The sequence below is a fragment of the Zingiber officinale genome, chromosome 3A, assembly GCF_018446385.1.
Source record: "Zingiber officinale cultivar Zhangliang chromosome 3A, Zo_v1.1, whole genome shotgun sequence".
NCBI lineage: Eukaryota > Viridiplantae > Streptophyta > Magnoliopsida > Zingiberales > Zingiberaceae > Zingiber > Zingiber officinale.
Genome location: NC_055990.1, coordinates 12,579,127 through 12,599,148, shown reverse-complemented (window position 1 = coordinate 12,599,148; position 20,022 = coordinate 12,579,127).

The following is a 20,022-nucleotide window of genomic DNA, read 5'->3' as shown; positions in this document are numbered from 1 at the left end:
CCTCTTCTGATGATTTAGCAGCAAGCGAGCTATGAAAAAAGTGAGGAAATTGGACTCCGACGACATATATAGTAAAATTAGAAATTGAAAATTTTCTTAAACTATTAAGAACAAGGATAAAATTGGAATAAAAAATCTTTTATTTTTTCTTCCTCTTCCTTACACCCCAATTTGAGGTGTCAGAAAATCTCACTTTCCATGGGTAACAAAGGTTAAAGCTTACCCTTCCTTACATTTCCTTCCCTTCCCTCACTCCTTCCCAAACAAGGTTAAAAGTTTCCCTCACCTCCTCCCAAACAGACTCTAAAGGGAATAGGAAAAAAACACCAAAAAATGAAAATTGTTTTGTTGAAACAGCAATAAAATAAATCGTTTCATGCATTATATATATATATATATATATATATATATATATATATATATATATATATATATATATATATATAGAAATTTTTTTTATAAATATATTATAGCTAGAAATCAAATCATGAATTTTGAATGACAATTTAAATATCTTACCATAACATTAAAGTCCCAGAACCACACTGACTTAAAATAAGATCATTATTTAAGGATATCGATAACAAATTAAAGCAAATCTCCCTAATCTCATCCTCGCACTTGATCTCTTTCTCCTTTGTTTGCTTTAGTTTGATATCTTTCATTCAGAATGCATGACACTTTTGTCAATCAAATTAAATGTACGGAACGAACTAGAGCTTCCGAGGAGCTTTGACATATATAAAAGTATCAATAATTGATCAAACGGCCTATTTAATTGTGTAATTTTTAAAAGATGGATCTAACTTTTAGTTTTCTAAAAAAACATATTAAAATTTTATTTTACCTTTCTCGTCAATTATTGTGATGTTGTATTTAGTGTTAAATTTCAAATAATAGTATTACTGTGGTGCTAATTTTAAAATTTATATAATATCAAAATGATACTGATTATTGTTATTTGAAATTCAATGTAATATTATTTTTTGAATGCAATGTTATAGTAAGTTGAGAAAAAGATAAAATGAAAAATAAGTAAGTTTTTAGGAAATATATAAATTAGATAATTTTAAATACGTTTTTTTATAATACTAAATGATTACAATCTAATCAATCAGAATACATTTTATAAATTATTATTAAGAATATTTTAATAATATCATCTCTATATATATTAATTAGATATATAATTATTATTATAATTCAATCTTGATCGGTCAAATTTTGACCGATTAGATTAGTCATAAATTTACCTTTTTTCGGTGTCAATTGACGTCTAAGTATCATAAGTAGTGTATGAATAGAGTTAGTGATGCACGCTTTCCATGTGCGCGTGCGTGTGTGCGCACGCACATCCCTGTGTATTGGTCAGTCCATGCGCGCGTGGACTGTGCATGCATACACGCGTGTCATGCTTTCTATTTTCATGATAACAAACACCAAAATGATGAAATTTATTTCTATCATGCTTGTTTTCATGATATAAAAAATACCATTAACTAATGGTACCTTAGTTTTTCTCTTGGAAGCTCTCCCTAATTGACTTGAGATTCCTTCTTTGTTATTTGTTGGAATCCTCCCCTTTGGATATTGATTCCGATAATGTCCTTTTTGATTATAAGAGAATGATACAACGTGCTCCTTGCCCTTTCGTATCATGGGGCTGACTTCCTTTGATTTCTTCTTCGCCTTAGGTGTCAATTTAGTCTTCTTCTTAACTAATCTTGTGCACATGTTCTTGTAGTGTTCATTCTCCCTACACTCAAAGCATATGGTATGATTTTTATTTTTATAAATTAAAATTGTTATACCTTCTTTGATCGTAAGGGTGACACATGATTCTTCATTTGATTCGGATGTCGAGGCTTTTCTCATTTTAGTATCAATGAACTATGCTCTCCCTCAATCCTTGAGATGGATGTCTTTTTAACTTTATCCTCAGATGTTGAGCATCTCTCAATCTCCGAAACCTCTTATTCTTGATCCAATGAGTTTTCCTCTTTGGATTTGAATTCATTTTGCACTGAAGTCAAATCTTCATGAAGTTTTGTCAACTTGCCCCATAGCTCCTTGACATCTTGATATTCTCTACTTTTGCACAATGTGTTGTTTGATAATAAATCAACCAACAATTTAGTTACCTTGTCATTAGTCTTGCTTCTCTTTATTTGCTCCTCGATTCATTTTTTCTTCTTGGGGAGCTTCCCTTTAGTATTCATTAGAGCTTCAAATCTCTCTATAAAGCAAACCATTGCCCTATGCCCATTATGAAAAAAAAATTTCAACCCTTGATTTCCAAATATCGAAGCTTCCCATTTTGAATGATGGAGGTGCTCGAATGTCATATCTAAATCTATCTCGAAAATCCATTTGGAAGTTAAGCTCCTTTTATGATAAGTCTTTGACTCGTTGAAAATTAGGGCTTCAGCTTTCAACTTCTTCTTCTTCCACTAGCTCTTGCTTTTTTCGACGATTAGTCTGATAAAGAGCAGCCTCATGTTGATACCACTTGTTAGGGCATGTAGAGAGCTAGAGGGGGTGAATAGCTTCGTTTACTTCTTTGAACTTAATTTGCAATGAAAAACTTGAAGCAATGCTAACACCTTAATTTTACTTGGTATCCACCTCCTTGAGATGACTAATCTAAGTGTCTGCTCCTTACTCTCATAGATACACTATGAAAACATCATTCCTAAAGGTGGAGATGCCTCCTACAAGTTCAAGCACGAGAATACAAAAAGAGAGCAAGAGAATACAACAGAAACAAGGAAGTATAAATACCCTAAACACGTTGCTTTTGATCTCTTCTTGCTCAAAAATGTCTCTTGTTGACTCAGAAATGCAGCAGCACTTCACTTCAGAATCACCAAGAATCAACATGAACAACTCTAGCTTCAAAACTTTGCAAAACCCCTTATCTAGAACTACTTCGATGCCTCCTAATTGATTTGGCTTACTCCTAATTGATTGTTACATCATACAACCGTTCAAACACCTGTAAAATGACTCTTTTCACCCATCTAATTGATTCAGCAGCTTCTAATTGATTGCTCCAATCAATTAAGAAGTTTTTTGTTCGTGAGAGAAAGCTGCCTAATTGATTGTCCAATCAATTCCCAAACTTTCTATTCTCTCATGAAAAAGACTCCAAAAGATTACCCTAATTGATTTGTTAAAGCCTAATTGATTAATCAATCGATTCAAAGCCTTACTGTGCTTCGCAAAAACATCCCAATTGATTAGAAAATCAACTTAATTTATTGGAGCATATCCCAATCGAATAGGCACTATGCCTGATCGATTAACCTTGGGCTAATCGATTGAGCTAATCAATTGTCCAATCCTAAACTCTAAACTTGAGTTTAGGGTTCTTTTGCCCAATCTTAAAGTCATTTGTGACTCGTTGGGACTTTCCGTTGCCTAGCATCCGGTCACCCTTGACCTGCTGAGGCTTTTCACCAAGTGTTCAATCAACCTTTGACCCACTTGGACTTTTCATCTCATGTCAACTCCCATTGGACTTTCGATCACCAATTGTCTGGTCAACCTTTGACTCACTTGGATTTTTCCCTTACTTAGTCCCGCTAGGACTTTCATTGCCCAGTTCCTAACTAGGCCTTCCATTATCTAGTCCTGCTAGGACTTCCACTTCCTAGTTTCCACCTAGGTCTTCATTATCTATCCCCGCTAAGACTTTCATTGTCTAATTTCTAACTAGGTCTTTGACTGTCTGGCCCCGCTAGGACTTCCACTGCCTAGTTCCCAACTAGGACTTCTTTGTTGTCTAACCTTTAGTTAAGACTTTCCCAGATAAGTATCCAATCAGTCCTCCCTTGAGCTACTTGACTTCTTTCTCACATATTATCAAACATCGAAACTCAAGCTCGAGCCAACTTGAGCTTAGTCAAACTGGTCAAACTTAGCCTGAGGGTGATTGCACTAACAGAAAATTAGTAACATCTTCATGCAATTTCACTAGAAGGGGATTGTCAAATTTGAGCAAAGGTTTTCCCCTTTGAATCTTGACTACAATATATCATGAACTTTGTTTTAACTCACTTGGCAAAATTTATATTCCTTGTAAATACCAAATATATAGATCATGCATATAATGGCTACAGTCTCAGTCTCTCTCTCTCTCTCTCTCTCTCTCTATATATATATATATATATATATATATATATATATATATATATATATAATGGCTATGGTCTCTCTCTCTCTCTCTCTCTCTCTCTATATATATATATATATATATATGGCGTGTGCTACTGAGGGGCAGCTCCCTACATGGGTGCCTGCTAGGTGCGCCCCTACCCCTCAGTCATGCATGTATGGCTGGCTCTATAGAATGAATTGCATTCACTTGTCCAAAATGATATTTTGAATGATTAGTAATGTCATTTAGACTTAAGATAACTCCTCAAATCTTTCAAAGAATGATGGAACATATATCCAGAGGAGTTCCTTCTTTTACGTGTGTTTATATAGATAACGTTTTACTATTCTCTAAAACCAAGGAAGAATATTATACACATCTACATATGGTATTCAACTTATTTGATAAACATGGGTTAATAGTTTATCAAAAAAAATGAAACTAGCTACAAACCTGATAGATTTCCTTAGAATTGAAATTGGGCAAGGAAAAAGTTCTCTCCAAACTCATATATCCACCAAAATACTTGACATCCCTGATAATATGGAAGATATAAAAACTCTTAGATTTTTTTTAGGACTTTTGAATTATGCAAGGCCTTACCTTAAGGATATTGGAAAAATAAGTGGACCTCTACATAATAAAACTTATTTTGGACAAAGATATTTTTAGCAGATTAAAAATATGGTCAAATAACTCCCAATACTCACTTTACCCCTTTATTCTGACTATTTAGTAATAAAAACTGATGGTTGTGAATCTGGCTGGGGAGGAGTTTGATTTCAAAAAACTCAAAATATGACTCAAACATATTAGAAGCTTTATGTAGATATACTTCTGGCAAATACAAAGAAAAAGGGCATTTGACTTCTTTAGATTATGAAATCTTAGCCATCATCTATTGCCTTGAGGCATTTATGCTCTTTATCTACAACAAATCAAAAATCACAATACAAATTGACTGTGAGGCAATTGTTAAATATAGTCAGTAAACAAAAGGATCAAGAAAGACTTTAAGCACCAAAAGATGGCTAAAATTCACTGATACAATTATAAACAAAGGATTAAAAATCCAATGGGAACACATAAAAGGAATAAACAATTCCCTAGCCAAATACTTTATCTAGACTTTATGTTAACATTACATTTCATTTGTGCAAGATTTATAGATACGCAAAAGAAAGTTCAAACTTTTGTAATGAAAACTATGAAGTTTGGCAATCAAGAACTTCAGTAGTTCATTAGACATGAAGACTAATTTCACTTTAACTCTAGGAAAAAATTGGATACTATACAAACTTATTTACTTGACAATATTGAAATATTCCTACAATGCTAGGAAGTTCTAACTATAAAATTGACATCATCAATGCGCTATCCAATTACTTCTTAACAATAGTGCAAAAATTAGAAAGTAAGAAATTCTCCTGTTATGCTATGTTTTCTAGAACACATGCAAGTGTGTACCATGATTAGGATAAAATAAAGACAATCATCCAAGGATGTGAAAACCCTTCTTATAAGGGATTCTACTCTTTAATGATTTTACTTTAGTTAGGGCTAAAGAAGACCCAAATTTCTTTATCAGTACTTTACTTAAAAATCACGACAGAGTCCAGCCAACAAAAATTTATTTACAAACATCCAGCTCTCAGCCAAACAAAGAGGTACTATAGTTAACTCTTTCTCAAAAACCAAGACATTACTTAACTTAACTCTTTCTCAAAAACCAAGACATTACTTAACTTAACTCTTTCTCAAAAACCAAGACATTACTTAACTTTAGTTGAACTCAAAGCAAAAACTGAGCTCAAAGCCAAAGCTGCTACTCCAAAAAGTATAGCCTCTGAAAGAATTCTTAAGGGGCTCCTTACCAATATTCTCGATAATATTTCTACCTATATTCATAGCATGGCAGAACATTCAACGATCCATATCTTTTTCGATTTATGTGAGCTACTTAGGATACTACATGAAAGTCCTCCAGCAGGAATGTCCATCATTTATGAAACTGAATTCAACTACAAATTGAAATGCCAAAAGACTTCAAAATAACCTTGGTTGTCCATGCTAATTATTTTATTCTTTCCGTAAGTCAAACAATGATTTTGAGAAATTTATTCCTCACAACTTCAAAGGGAGACTTATTACTCTCTTTACACTTATGGACTATGGATTACTACATAAACTTTGGTTATATGATCTTAATTCTGTTTGAGAATTTCTAAAAACCCTAGGTACCATTCTAGCTTATGATCTTGAAGAATTAGAAACTTTTGTCATTTGCACCTTCGAAAGCTCTCCTCCAAAATGGATCAACTTAAAGATTGAACCTGCTAGACACTTGATTCGGATAAATATTCATAAAGTTAATGGCCAACATCTAGACCAAGCAGATTATCCTAAACTAGGTAGCCCACTCTGAACCCACAGACCAATTCAAGCACTAGCATGCTTCAGTCCAAGGAAGCGACTGGTTATAGGATAAACTTCATGATCCTGAAGAATATTATTTAGCAAGTGAAACTTATATGGAAAATATATATTGGCCCAAAGACATGGGAACAATATTTTTTTTCTTTCCATTTTTCTATCCAACATATTGCTCTATGCCAACATTATAAAAAAAATGAATAATAGATCGCTAAACGAGCATCTAGATCATGGTTTGTAAAATCTTGATCTGGATCGTAGGATCGTATGATTCTACAGTCCAAAAACACAAAATTGATCCAGGTCGTTCAAGATCATTTCCTGTGGTAGAATGTGGTAGAATTGATATAATCATATAGGATCGATAAAATCGTACCGATTTTATGATCCAGCTATCCTGCTCACTTTTTTGGGTTAGGGCATGTTTTGTAAGCTTTAAAATAGGTTGTGGCCCATTTTTTGGCCCAAAGACCCAGCCCAACCTGAAATATTATTAAATCTTTTTTGCTTAATAGAGATTAGCACTTCATTGAGTTCATCAAGTAACCAAAGATGTATGCACTGCCATCATCACGACCACAAAACATAAGAAGTGATAAATCAAAGTACTACTTGGCAACAATAGATGACAGATGTTCATGATGCCCATTCAACCTACTTTCTTCCCCCACCTAACCTCTTTATGCAAGAGCCACCTCATCTTCCATTAACCAACCTTCATGATGAAGCACCCACTCATGCAACTACCACCACCAAGATTCTCCTATAAATACTTCCCAAGACTCTTTATGCAAGCATATAGAGAAGAGAGAAGCAAGTGTGTGCAAGTGAGTGTTTGTGTGCAAGTGTGTGAGCAAGAGTTCTTTCTAGTTTCCTACTTTCCTTCTATAAATTTTCTATTATAAGTTTCTTTCTGTATTATCTTATTTGTGAATTTTACTGAGATGTTTGAATACATAAATATTATATGGAGGTGTGGGACTTTTTCTAGGTCAAAGCAAGGCTTTGTCTTTTTCTTAATTCTAGTTTTTTACATCTTCCTTAGTCCTTATCCAAGTAACCTTGTGAATGGTAACTATATAAGGAAGAATAGTATTATAACCATATAAGACTAGTGCTGCCTAAGTAAAGAAGAAAGGAAAGTAGCTTAAAACTTGAAAGCAGTTGAGGTTATGGTTCAACTATTAGTTCTTTTACAGATGAGACTCACTAGAAGAAACTAAAACACTAGGACAAGAACCAAACATCCTTTCCTCTAGCCTAGCTCCTCCAAAAATATTGGTACACCCTATCACAATCCTCTCTTCAAACCAAAAATCAAATCTACAAAAAGATAACCAAAACTCAAAACCACAATGTTGGGAGATTGTTAGTCTAATCGTCCTCGAGTCAAGGTTGACCAATTTGACTAAGCTTGAGTTGATTCGAGCTTGAGTTTTAATGTTTGGACAATATATGAAAAAGAAATCAAGTAGGTCAAGGTTGACCGTATACTTGATAATATGTGATAGAGAAGTCAAGTAGGTAATGGAAGATCGGATATTTGACTGGAAAAGTCCTAACTGGAGGTTAAACAAGAAAAAGTCTTAACTCGAGGGTTAGGTAAAGGAAAGTCTAAGTGAGTCAAGGAGGACCGCACATTGGCAAAGAAAAGTCCTAACTGCAGTTAGGCAATGAAAAATCTAAGTGAGTCAAGGAGGACTGCACGTTAGCAAAGGGAAACCCAAGTGGGTCAAAGAGAATCTCACGTTGGCAAAGGAAAGTCCTAACTTTGGTTAAGCAAAGGAAAGTCCAAATGGATCAAGGAGGATCATACATTGGCAAGAGAAAAGTCCTAATTATGATTAGTCAAAAGGAAAATCCAAGTAGGTCAAGGTGGACCACACTTGGTGATTCGAAGTCCAATGGAAAGTTGGTAAAGAGAAAGTCCAAGTGGGTCAGAGGTTGACCAGATACTTGGCATAAGAGAAAGTCCAAGTGGGTCAAAAGGTTGACCAGATACTTGGTGGGGAAGACCCAACATGTGACGATTGACCAGATGTTGGACAAGGAGAACCCTAGACTCGGATCAAGTGAGTTATGATTGGTTAATTGATTAGGAAATCGATTGGAATATGGCTAATTGATTGGGTAATTGATTAGAGTGGCATTTCTCGTGAAGGTGCAGGAATTGATTGGGGCAATTGATTCTGACCATGTTAATCGACAGTGAGTTGGGAAATCAATTGGCCAATCGATTCATCCCAAGCCAATCGATTGGCATAATCAATTGGGAGAAGTTCAAAAAGCACAGTAGGGTTTGGAATCAATTGGGCAATCAATTAAGACTTTGTTAATCGATTGGGCTAATTGATTAAGGCTTTTTGCAAGAGAATAGAAGGTTCAAAAATTGATTGGGTAATCAATTAAAGTCTTCTAAATCGATTGAGATGTCTCACCAATCGATTAGTGTTTGAAAAAGGAACGGTTATGCAGGTGTTCGAATGGTCGGATGATATGGCAATCGATTAGGGAAAAACTGAATCAATTGGGAGACATCGAAGAACCCTAGAAAAGGGTTTTTGTAGATATTTCAAAGCATCTCTCGCATACATCTCTCACACCGGTTCTTAGGTGTTTGGAGTAGAAGCGCTACTAGATTTTCCACCACCAAGAGACAATCCAAAACAAGAAAAGAGCAAGCAAAGCAAGGTTCATGTTGTAAAGTCATTTTTTATTTCTTTGTAACCTAGTTTGCTTTTCTTGTCTATATTTCTTACATTCGAGCTTGTACGAAATTTTTCCACCTCTGAAAAGTTTTGAGAATGAGTGATGTCATAGTGGATGAGATTGTGAGAGTCAGACCCTTGGATTAGTCACCTCAAGGAGGTGGAGACCAAGTAAAATCCAAGTGTTAGCATTGTTTCAAGTTTTCCACTACAACAAATCAACAAGACAAAGCGAAAGAAGATATTCACCCTCCCCCTCTAGCCCCTCAAAGTGTCTTAACAAGTGGTATCAGAGCGAGACCGCTCTTCTTGAATTAATTGCCAAAAGAGCAAAGAGCTAGAGGAAGAAGAAGTTGAAGCTTGAAGCCCTAATTTCAACAAGTCAAGAGATTATCATTCAAGGAGCTCAAGTTCAAAAATCGAGTGCCAAGATGGATTCAAATGTGATATCTGAGTACCTCCACCATTCAGATTGGGAAGCTTCGATCTTTGAAAATCAAGGGTCAAAATTTTTTCATGAAAGAGATAAAGCAAAGATTTGCTCTAATAGAGGGTTTTGAAGCTCCAAGAGGTGCAAAGAGAAAATGAATTGAGAAACAAGTCAAGAGGTGCGAGGAAAACTACAAGATAACTAAATGATTTGTTAAATTTATTGCCAAGCACCATATTGTGCAAAATTAGATAATTTTAAGATGCCAAGGAGCTATGGAGCAAATTGGCAAAGTTTCATGAAAACTCATCCTCAATGAAACACAACGACAAAGGCAAAGAGGGAAACTCTTTGTTTTATGTGCATGAGGATTTGGAGGTTGAGAGGTGCTCAACATCCGAGGATGGAGTTGAAGAGACATCCACCTAAAGGATTGAGGGGTAACGTCAATCATTGACATCGGAGTAAGAAGAAGTCTCTACCTCCGGGTCAAATGAAGAAGGATTATATGTCACCTCTACAAGCAAAGGTATAAAAATTTTAATTATAAAAAATAAAGATCATTTCATTTTCTTTAAGTGTAGAGAAAAAGGATACTATAAGAGTAAGTATCCTAAATTGGGGAAGTAGAAGACTCAAGTGGTACCCAAGATGAAGGAGAAGCCAAAGAAGATCAGTCCTGTGATATGAAAAGGTAATGAGCACATTGTGTACTTTTCTTGCAATAAAAAAAGGACATTATCAGAGTGAAGGTCCAAAGGGAAGAAATCTAAGCAAGAAGAAAGGAGGAAGCTCAAGTCAATGGGGGACTTCCAAGGGCAATTACAAGCATGCTAGAAATAATTTTTATCATTTTAATGTTATTTATCATGAAAATAGAAAGTATAAAAAATTCAAGGACAATTACAAGTCATTTCATGCTAGGACTATCATACCTAAGGGTAGGACAGTAGAAAATAGTTTAGGTAAGAAATCTAAGGAAATTAGATATGTGCCTAAAAAAAATAAAATCCAAGGCAATAAAAAATCTAAATTCGAGGATTTAAGGAGAAAAATTAAGTCTTGAGGTTAAAACTTGATAAATTAGAGAATACCCTTAAGAAAATGATAAATGAAGTCTTAAGGTCAAAGAAGCAAAACCTAGATCAAAATAGGCAAGAGTCATTCAATGGCAAAAGTGATTTGGGATACAAACCAAAAGCCAAGAAGAATATGCCCTCTTATCATAGAGTTTCATATGGTTATGGAAGTAACCCTAGGTCTAGAAGTCAAGTCAAGGTTACAAGGAAAGTTATTCCTAGAGTTGACCTTGAAGAGACTAGTGTGACTAAAGCTTCTAAGAAGCCTAGGAAAGTCATTAGAAAGGTATCAAAGGAAGTTATATCTAATGAATACCTAGAATATCCAAGGAGTACCAATAGATTTTGAATTCTTGAGAGTGTGTTCTCTAAACCCTAAATGGGTTTAGAGTATGTCAACTCTAATTAAAAATGTAGTTAACCCAACCATGATGAAATTGATACTTTTGAGACATTTTCAAGGTAGTGTGACACTTTGAAAATGAAGAGTTGATTTTTACTCTTGAAGAGTAAAAAGTGTGTCAATAAATTTAAGGAATTGATAATCAAATTGGCACAAATAGGTTAGAGGTCAAAGAAATGTCAGATTGAGATTTTTTGACATTTTCTGAGAAGATGAGGGCAAACTTAGGTTATTTTTAGTTTAGCGATTAGTTAGTGATACTTAGATAGAGAATCTAAGTATTTTATTTATGCTAAAATTACCATAATTGTGTGCCCTATCATATGTCATATCATCATATCATACATCTTGCCATGATATTTGATATATATCATGTCATATATACATCATTTAGATATGATAGTCTTTCTTTTGAAAAATACTCATTTTAATGTATGTCATAATCATTATCATGCATAAATTATTAATTCCTTATAATTAAGGACAATAATATTAATTGACATCCTAGGTTGGATGATTAAAATTTAAATGCCTAGTTAGAAATGCATGATTCTTTAGTTTAGGAAAAATCTAATTTACATCTTACAAAAAAACTATAAGATTGACTTGTATGTGTATGAAACACATTAGATACAAGTGAGATGTTAAGAAGATGAACAAAACTCAATATGTTAATTTAGTGCATTTTTTTGAGTTTTAATATCATCAAAACAAATGATTATATAAAGTCCAATCATTAGAAAAACTAATATACAAGTCATGTGCATCTAATCCAAAGAATATGATTGGAAATTTATTTTGAAAATTATTTCAAAATTATTTTGAAAAACCTTGGTGAAGCCAATCTTTTGATAGGGATCACCATTGATTAGTTAGATATAAAATAGAGCGAAACATTAAAGTTTTTCAATGGTTTTTAATTTTGTATCAATCTTTGAAAATGAGAGTTATTTTCATAGAAATCCTTTTTTTTTTTTCTTGATAGTATATGACATGAGTAATGTCTACATAAAATTTTATGATTTTTCGATAATCATAGAATTATTTATGATTTTTTGAAATTAAATCTAAAATTATTTTCAAAAATCAGAAAATTTATATATGGGCAATCGATTACCTTACACCAATCGATTAAAGTAAATTTTTACGAGCACGGAGACTCGTAGAATTGATCAAGTGATCGATTAAACGTTGTAATCAATTGGATCAATCGATTAAGACGGGTGTAATCGATTGAATCCCAACTTCAATCGATTCGTAATAGATTGGCAGTTGAAACCAATAGATTAAGAATGCTAATTTTGACTGAAATGGTCTAATTTCAGTCCATTAATCCATGTTTAGTTGAGTTAATCATCCCTAATCCTATAAAGTACTTTGAAAAGTATTTAAGAATAATTTCCTTAATGAAAATAAGAAAAGAATGGTTAAAGGGGTTAATTTGGAGTTTAGAAGGAACATTCAAAGTTGAACTTTTAACCTCGCGACTTCAATTTTGGGTTTCCTAAAGGTTTAGGAACTCTACATCATTGTTAGTACAATGATAGAAGTTTGGAGCATGTTTTGGGAGGGAGTTTCTTCTTAAAGGTATGATTTTTCTTTTAAATTATAAGGATGAAGAGACAATGAAAGATTAGAAATCTTCATTGTGATAGATATATGCTCAAGGATGAGCATCAAATATAATGAAAGGTATGAAACTTTCTTTGTGATCCTTTGACCAAATTCACTCTCGAGGAGAGTTTTTAATGTGTGTCAAAGGGGAGAAAATGTAGGGTTTAAGTTAGAAACCTACATTCATGCTTTGGCATGAGATGAAGAATAGAGTTCAACTAATATGGGTTAGTCTCATTTAAACATATTGTCAAATATCAAAAAGGGAAAGATTGTTGGGAGATTGTTGGTATAATCGTCCTTGGGTTAAGGTTGACCAGTTTAACTAAGCTCAAGTTGATTCAAGCCTCAGTTTCGATATTTGGACAATATGTGAAGAAGAAGCCAAGTAGGTCAAGGTTGACCGGATACTTGACAATATGTGACAGAAAAGTCAAGTAAGTCATGGAAGACTGGATACTTGACTGGTAAAGTCCTAAATGAAGGTTAGGCAAGAAAAGGTTCTAACTCGAGGATTAGGCAAAGGAAAGCCTAAGTGACTCAAGGAGAACTACACGTAGGCAAAAGAAAGTCCTAACTACGGTTAGGCAAAGAAAGTCCAAGTGGGTCAAAGAGGAATGCACGTTGGCAAAGGGAAGCCTAAGTGGATTAAGGAGGACCACACGTTGGCAAAGGAAAGTCCTAACTATGATTAGACAAAGGAAAGTATAAGTGGGTCAAGGAGGACCGCACATTAGCAAGAGAAAATTCCAAGTGGATCAAGGTGAACCACACTTGGTGATCGGAAGTCCAACGAGAAGTTGATAAAAAAAAAAGTCCAAGTGGGTCGGAGGTTGACTTGGCACTTGGCATAAGAGAAAGTCCGAGGGGGTCAAAAGATTGATCGGACACTTGGTGGGGAAGACCCAATAGGTCACGGTTGACCGGATGTTTGGCAAGGAGAACCCTAGCCTCAGATCAAGTGAGTTAGGGTTAGTCAATCAATTAGGGAATCGATTGGGATATGGCTAATCGATCGGGTAATTGATTAGAGTCGCATTTCTCGCGAAGGTGCAGGAATCGATTGGGGCAATCGATTCTAATCATGTTAATCGACTGGGATGATCGATTAAGAAGATCTTAATCAATTAGGTAGTTTGTTAATCGATTAAGAGCTATTTGTCGCGAGAAGCACAGTGAGTTGGGGAATCAATTGGCCAATCGATGCATCCCAAACCAATTGATTGACACAATTGATTAGGAGATGTTCACGAAGCACAGTAGGGTTTGGAATTGATTGGGCAATCGATTAAGACTCCGTTAATCGATTAAGGCTTTTCGTGAGAGAACAGAAAGTTGGGGAATTGATTAGATAATAAGCATTCTGAATCGATTGGGATAGCTCACCAATCAATTATGGTTCGAAAAAGGAGTCATTCTGCAGGTGTTCGAATGGTCAGATAATGTGACAATAGATTAGGGAATAGCTTAATCGATTGGAAGGTATCGAAGAACCGTAAAAATGGGTTTTCGTGGATATTTCAAAGCATCTCTCGCATACATCTCTCACGCTGGTTCTTAGGTGTTTGGAGAAGAAGTACTGCTACATTTTCCACCACTAAGAGGCAATCCAAAGCAAGGAAAGAGCAAACAAAGCAAGGTTCATGTTGTAAAGTCATTTTTTTTTTCGACCCCACGGGTCATCCGAGATGGTAAGTGGTGGCATGCTTGCTACATGAGGTCGCGCACGAGGTCAAACCGCAGGGCTGTCGGGGTGTAAATCCCCGGACCCTGTGCAACTCACCCCACCACCACTTACCCTCTCGACTGTCGTGATTTACCTCCCTCGTGATGACCTGGGGTCGAGTGCAGCGGGGGTGCTGGGGCCGAGCGATTTCACCTTTTGCCACATGTTGTAAAGTCATTTTTGATTTCTTTGTAACCTAGTTTGTGTTTCTTATTTGTATTTCTTGTATTTGAGCTTGTACGAGGTTTCTCCCCCTTTGAAAAGTTTCTGAGAATGAGTAATTTCATAGTGGATGAGATTGTGAGAACCGGACCCTTGGATTAGTCCTCTCAAGGAAGTTGAAACCAAGTAAAATTCAAGTATTAGCATTGTTTCATGTTTTCTGCTACAACAAATCAACAAAATAAAGTGAAAGAAGATATTCACCCTCTAGCTCTCGGAGTGCCCTAATACAAAAAAAAAATAGATATCCAAAAATCAAAACCCCAAAAATATTGGTATCTACAAATGTGAGAAAAAGATGATATATTGTGCAATTTACTTGTTATCTTTAAATTAAGGCATTTCCTTGTTATAAAGAAAATAAAAATAAAATGAATATTACAAGATTTTTCAGTCTTCATTATGTTTTCCTTACAAAAAGAGAAAGATCACACTAAATCATATGTCTCACACATTTGTCTCGATCATCATTCATAACTCTCAATAGATGGCACGAACCAAATTGGTGGAGGCAATATTTTTTTATACGACAAGCAATAACACTCTACTTTTCTTGTTTCGGATCGAAGAAGCCAAAATCAAGATTTATTTTACCCATAAAAATATTGTAGTTTAATCTCTCAATAGCGTTATGAAGTAGATGCAATTTATCCTAAACCTAGCAAAATCTTCAACTGATAATATAATAAATAAGCACTGTTCATGCCTAAAAAAAGACATTTAACTCCATTCCAACAAGAACTACCTTGACAATTATGTTTGAAAACCATAAATCCTACCATCTCAAACTTTTTTGTATTATTAGACGCATCCACATAGACATTTTGCCTCATAATTAAGATTAGTTCGTTGGTGCTCGAGAATTGTACTTATCATATTATGTAAATAGATGTTTGACAAGGAGTCCAAGTATTTAATTAATGTCATTATTTAGTCCACCAACATTAACTCTTTTGGCCGAATGATCTCTACTTAGGTTAAACAATAATATAACCTATAAATCATACATTATATTGTTAAATAATCCATCATTATTTTATAATGTTGGTGGAGAAAAAAAAATCTAGATTTACTACTTGGATATGTCTGCTTTAGTATAGAGATATTCATGGCAAAATATTATGGTCATATAATTATCAGGAATTGATTTGATGAGAAAAAAACTTTACTCTGTGTATTATGCACAACAAGTTTCAAATTCACAGAGGTAGGGATTTGAACGTTCACATTCGGAAAATTAGCCAAGTTAAACCAAGCCAAATTCATTTTATGATGTTCAAATTTATTTGATAAGATAATAAAGCTAAATCGAGCTGAACCTAAAAAAAACTAAGCCGTTAAAATAGTTATTTAAGCTTGACTTTGTTTTTTTTTTTAATGAATTTGAGCTTTATTCAACATTGACTTGAGCTTGATTTGTTTAGATATTATAAAGTTCTCAATTCAAGTTTATTTAAAAATTTTACATTTTTAAACTTGTTTGATTTATTATTGAGTGTGATAATACAAATTGCTTGTTTATTTTTAATTATTTATTTACTATATTGATTGATGCGGCGATATAGAGGGGTTCACCCGGTAGGGGTCGATTGCCATGATGAAGGTCAAAATCAAGGCAATCAACGTTCAGGTATCAAATGGCCAAACGGAGGATAATCGCATTGGCCGGTCGGGGCAATCTGGCCCCCGACCAGGAGGAAAAGGTCCCGGTCCAACCCCACCTTTGACTCAGGGAGGTGTGTCGAACGACCGACGCTTAATGGAGTAGTGTTGGACGCCCGGAGGAAGAGGAGACGATATGTAGAATCCTGACCGAGCGGACGCGGCATAGGCTTAGCAGGATCCGGCCGAGCGGACGCAGCACAGGCGCAGTAAAGTTCCGGCTGAGCGGCTAACCCGCTCAGCCCAGCAACTGACCCACTATGTTATCTCTCGACATCCTTTTGGGAGTGAGTGCCGCTAATACCAGGCATGGTCGACGGGAAGATCGTACGATGGAAGCTTCCACTGTCACATCAGATATATGCTCTGTCACGCCCCGGAGGAGTCTCTGTCCGAAGAAATTTCGGCAGCATCTCTCCTGTACGGCGGATAATCTGAAACTTTTCTACAGCATCATATACCTCAGCCACATGCGGCTGGAATAATAATAATAATAAAACAATCACCACGCAGTTAATATCAATTTCAGCCTCTGGCTGACACAACCACGCAGTTAAGTAGTAAATAAATAGAACAGTAATACAATGACTCAAAAACAACCCTACTCAACTACACTCGTAAAGCTCAAATCCGACAAACTCACCTCTTCTACCGTCCAGGCAGGCATGGAGTAAAACATATCCAAACCATACCAAAGTCCATCAACGATAAGAATCCATACAAGATCCATAAGTAAAACCAATACACGTCTAAGACATAGTCTGATAGAGAAAACTAAAATAACAACTCGTGGTCTACAGAGGACTAGCACTACGTGCAGTGGAGATTAGCGACTGGAACTACCTCCTGACAGCATCAACCTGAAAATAACAACGGAGGCGGGGGTGAGTCCAACGCTCAGCGGGTAACAACTGATATGCAAAGTAGGGAAATAACATTTAGCACTCATCATGCGTACAGTCTCCTGATATAAAAGGATGAAATGCAACTGAAGTAAACAGGAGAAAAACTGTACTAACCAGGACCTGGGTATAAGGACAAACAGTCCGAGTGACATAGAAATCTTGTATGCATGTCAAACATAGGCGTCCAAACAATATACAGCATATAAATGCAGCAAGCACAAACACAAGCAATAAATGCATCATGTATATGATGCCAATGATGCGTCCTGGTCACCCCTGACGCCAGTCGATCATCTCACACACAATAGTGAGGCCGAGTGGGTAGGGCTGTGACAACCGTGCACTCTGTCGTCACTACTCCTGATGAGTGACCGAGTGGACGGGATGTTGTCGGAGTACACCTATCCTCCTACCCCAAATCATAAATGGGGGAGCACAATGCTCTCATCTCCCGGTACACGATGACGGGGAGGAATCTCTGCCGGCTAACACGTTGCATCACGCTACCCATGAGCGGACCAACGGAGCCAAACAAAGTCCCTGCTGCAACACGCACTGCCTGAATCGACCACTAACCCATGAGTGGTGGTGTGTGCAGATCCATGTAACTGGCGATGTGCTCAACAATAATGAAGCGAACTATCGTACAGCATGCAATCATGCAAATGGTGCATGGCACTAACCACAAAATATCCTGAGCTAATCCATATATATATATATATATAAGTGCACCATAGGTCAACTAATCAAATCAAAGGTACACTGAAGGTATAAAAACTAGGTCCTGAACATGGTGAAGCATGGTATATCACTACCCCTATAAGCATGTATCAACAGGTATGGAATACATGAGATGCAAAACAAGCAATCAACCAATCATGTAACATGTATCGAGTAGTGATTAACCGAAACAAATAAGAGAACATAATTATTGCTACTTGTTAAATTCACTACTATGCATATCAAAGACATAAAGTCAAAAGTACCCGCCTCCAATCGAAATGGTCCAATCCGACAATCGAGATACTCGTCTCGAATCAAAGTCCTGTAATAAACCGTATAGTTTAGCTAAATTTAATTATAAGCAAAATAGCTAAACCAAATTATTTTTCTCCAAGAACCCTAATTAAATAGTTAATCACAGTTAACTATCCCTAATCCAAAGCTTAGGGTTCCATTCCTAACTTAACCACAAGTCGACCTAACTACACATGAACCACCAACTATATAATGAATCAAACATATCCAAATAAACTCAATTAAGTATCTTACCCAATTTAAATTTGCACAACTCTAAAGCTTCTGTCAACAACACAACTGGAGATCGACTTGTCGCCGCTAGCAACAAAATAAATTGCTGGATCAAGGAAACCACAACAAATCCCATTAGAAATTCTTTCCCACTGTCCAATTAAGATGAGGACATCATAAATCGGAAATACCTAATTTTCCTTACCCAACTCGTAGTCGTGCTTGTTTATCTACACCAGAACTGTGGCTACCAGCACAAATTGATTGCTGCTGGAACAAAACGAACAAACCAAATCAACAATTAATCAAAATCCTTGAAACTACAGAATTTCCAACCAAACTAAACCTCACCGTGGATTTGATCAAGGCAGAGGGCACAAGGGCAGCGGCGTCGGCACCGTGCAGAGGTGCGTCAACAAGCAAGATGACTGGGAACCCAATCTAGGGCACGGTTCACTGTGAGGAGAGCTCGGCTCTGATGTGAGGAGATCGGAGAGAGCGTCGGCACCTAGGGCTCGGCGTCGTGTCGGAGTGGCGGCGACGCGACTAGGGCTCGGCTCCGGGTCGGAGTGGCGGCAGAGGAGAGAAGGAAGGCGTCGGCAGCAGTGATTAGGGCACGGAGTCGGCGTCGACTTCTCCCCTTGGTCACGTCTTAAGCACGAGGGATGAAGGAAAACCGCCACGGCCGGCGATTAGGGCAAGGAGAGTCGGGCGCGCGGGGGGGAAGAAATCGGGCACGGGTTCGGCGTCGAGGGAAACAGGAGGAAATGAAAAAGAAAAGGAAAAGGAAAAAAGAAAAAGAAATAAAACTTTTTCCTCATTAAAACAGGGTAGCCTAAACAGGCTTTTCCGGTCCCTGTGTTTATCCCCATTAACTCGTCCATACGAGCTCCGAAAAATTTCTAAAAATTCCAGAAAATTCCCTTATTAATATTCGCCTATTTTCGGTATTTTACATTCTCCCCCACTAATAAAAATTTGGTCTCCAAATTTCGGTATCTACCATCAGCAAATACTAACAACAGGTAAAGCGTATGAATGTTGAACGGTAAATAAATCACATACCTCAAGTGAAAAGATGGGGGTATCGAGCTCGGATAGTATCCTCAAGCTCCCAAGTAACCTCCTCGTCTGAATGATGCTGCCATCCGACTTTAACCAGCCGGATAGTCTTGTTCCGCAACTGACGCTCTTTCCGGTCCAGAATCCGTACCGGAACCTCCTCATAAGTGATGTCAGGCTGAACAGGAACTGAGATATCTGTCAGCACATGTGTCGGGTCGGGTACGTATCTCCTCAACATAGATACGTGGAATATGTTGGTGCAGCGGAGGCCGGCAAGAGGGGGGTGAATTGCTGAAAACAAAAAGTAACTATACCCTCCTCGTACTTTCAACTCAGTTAGTGCAATAGTTAACAAAATAATAAAA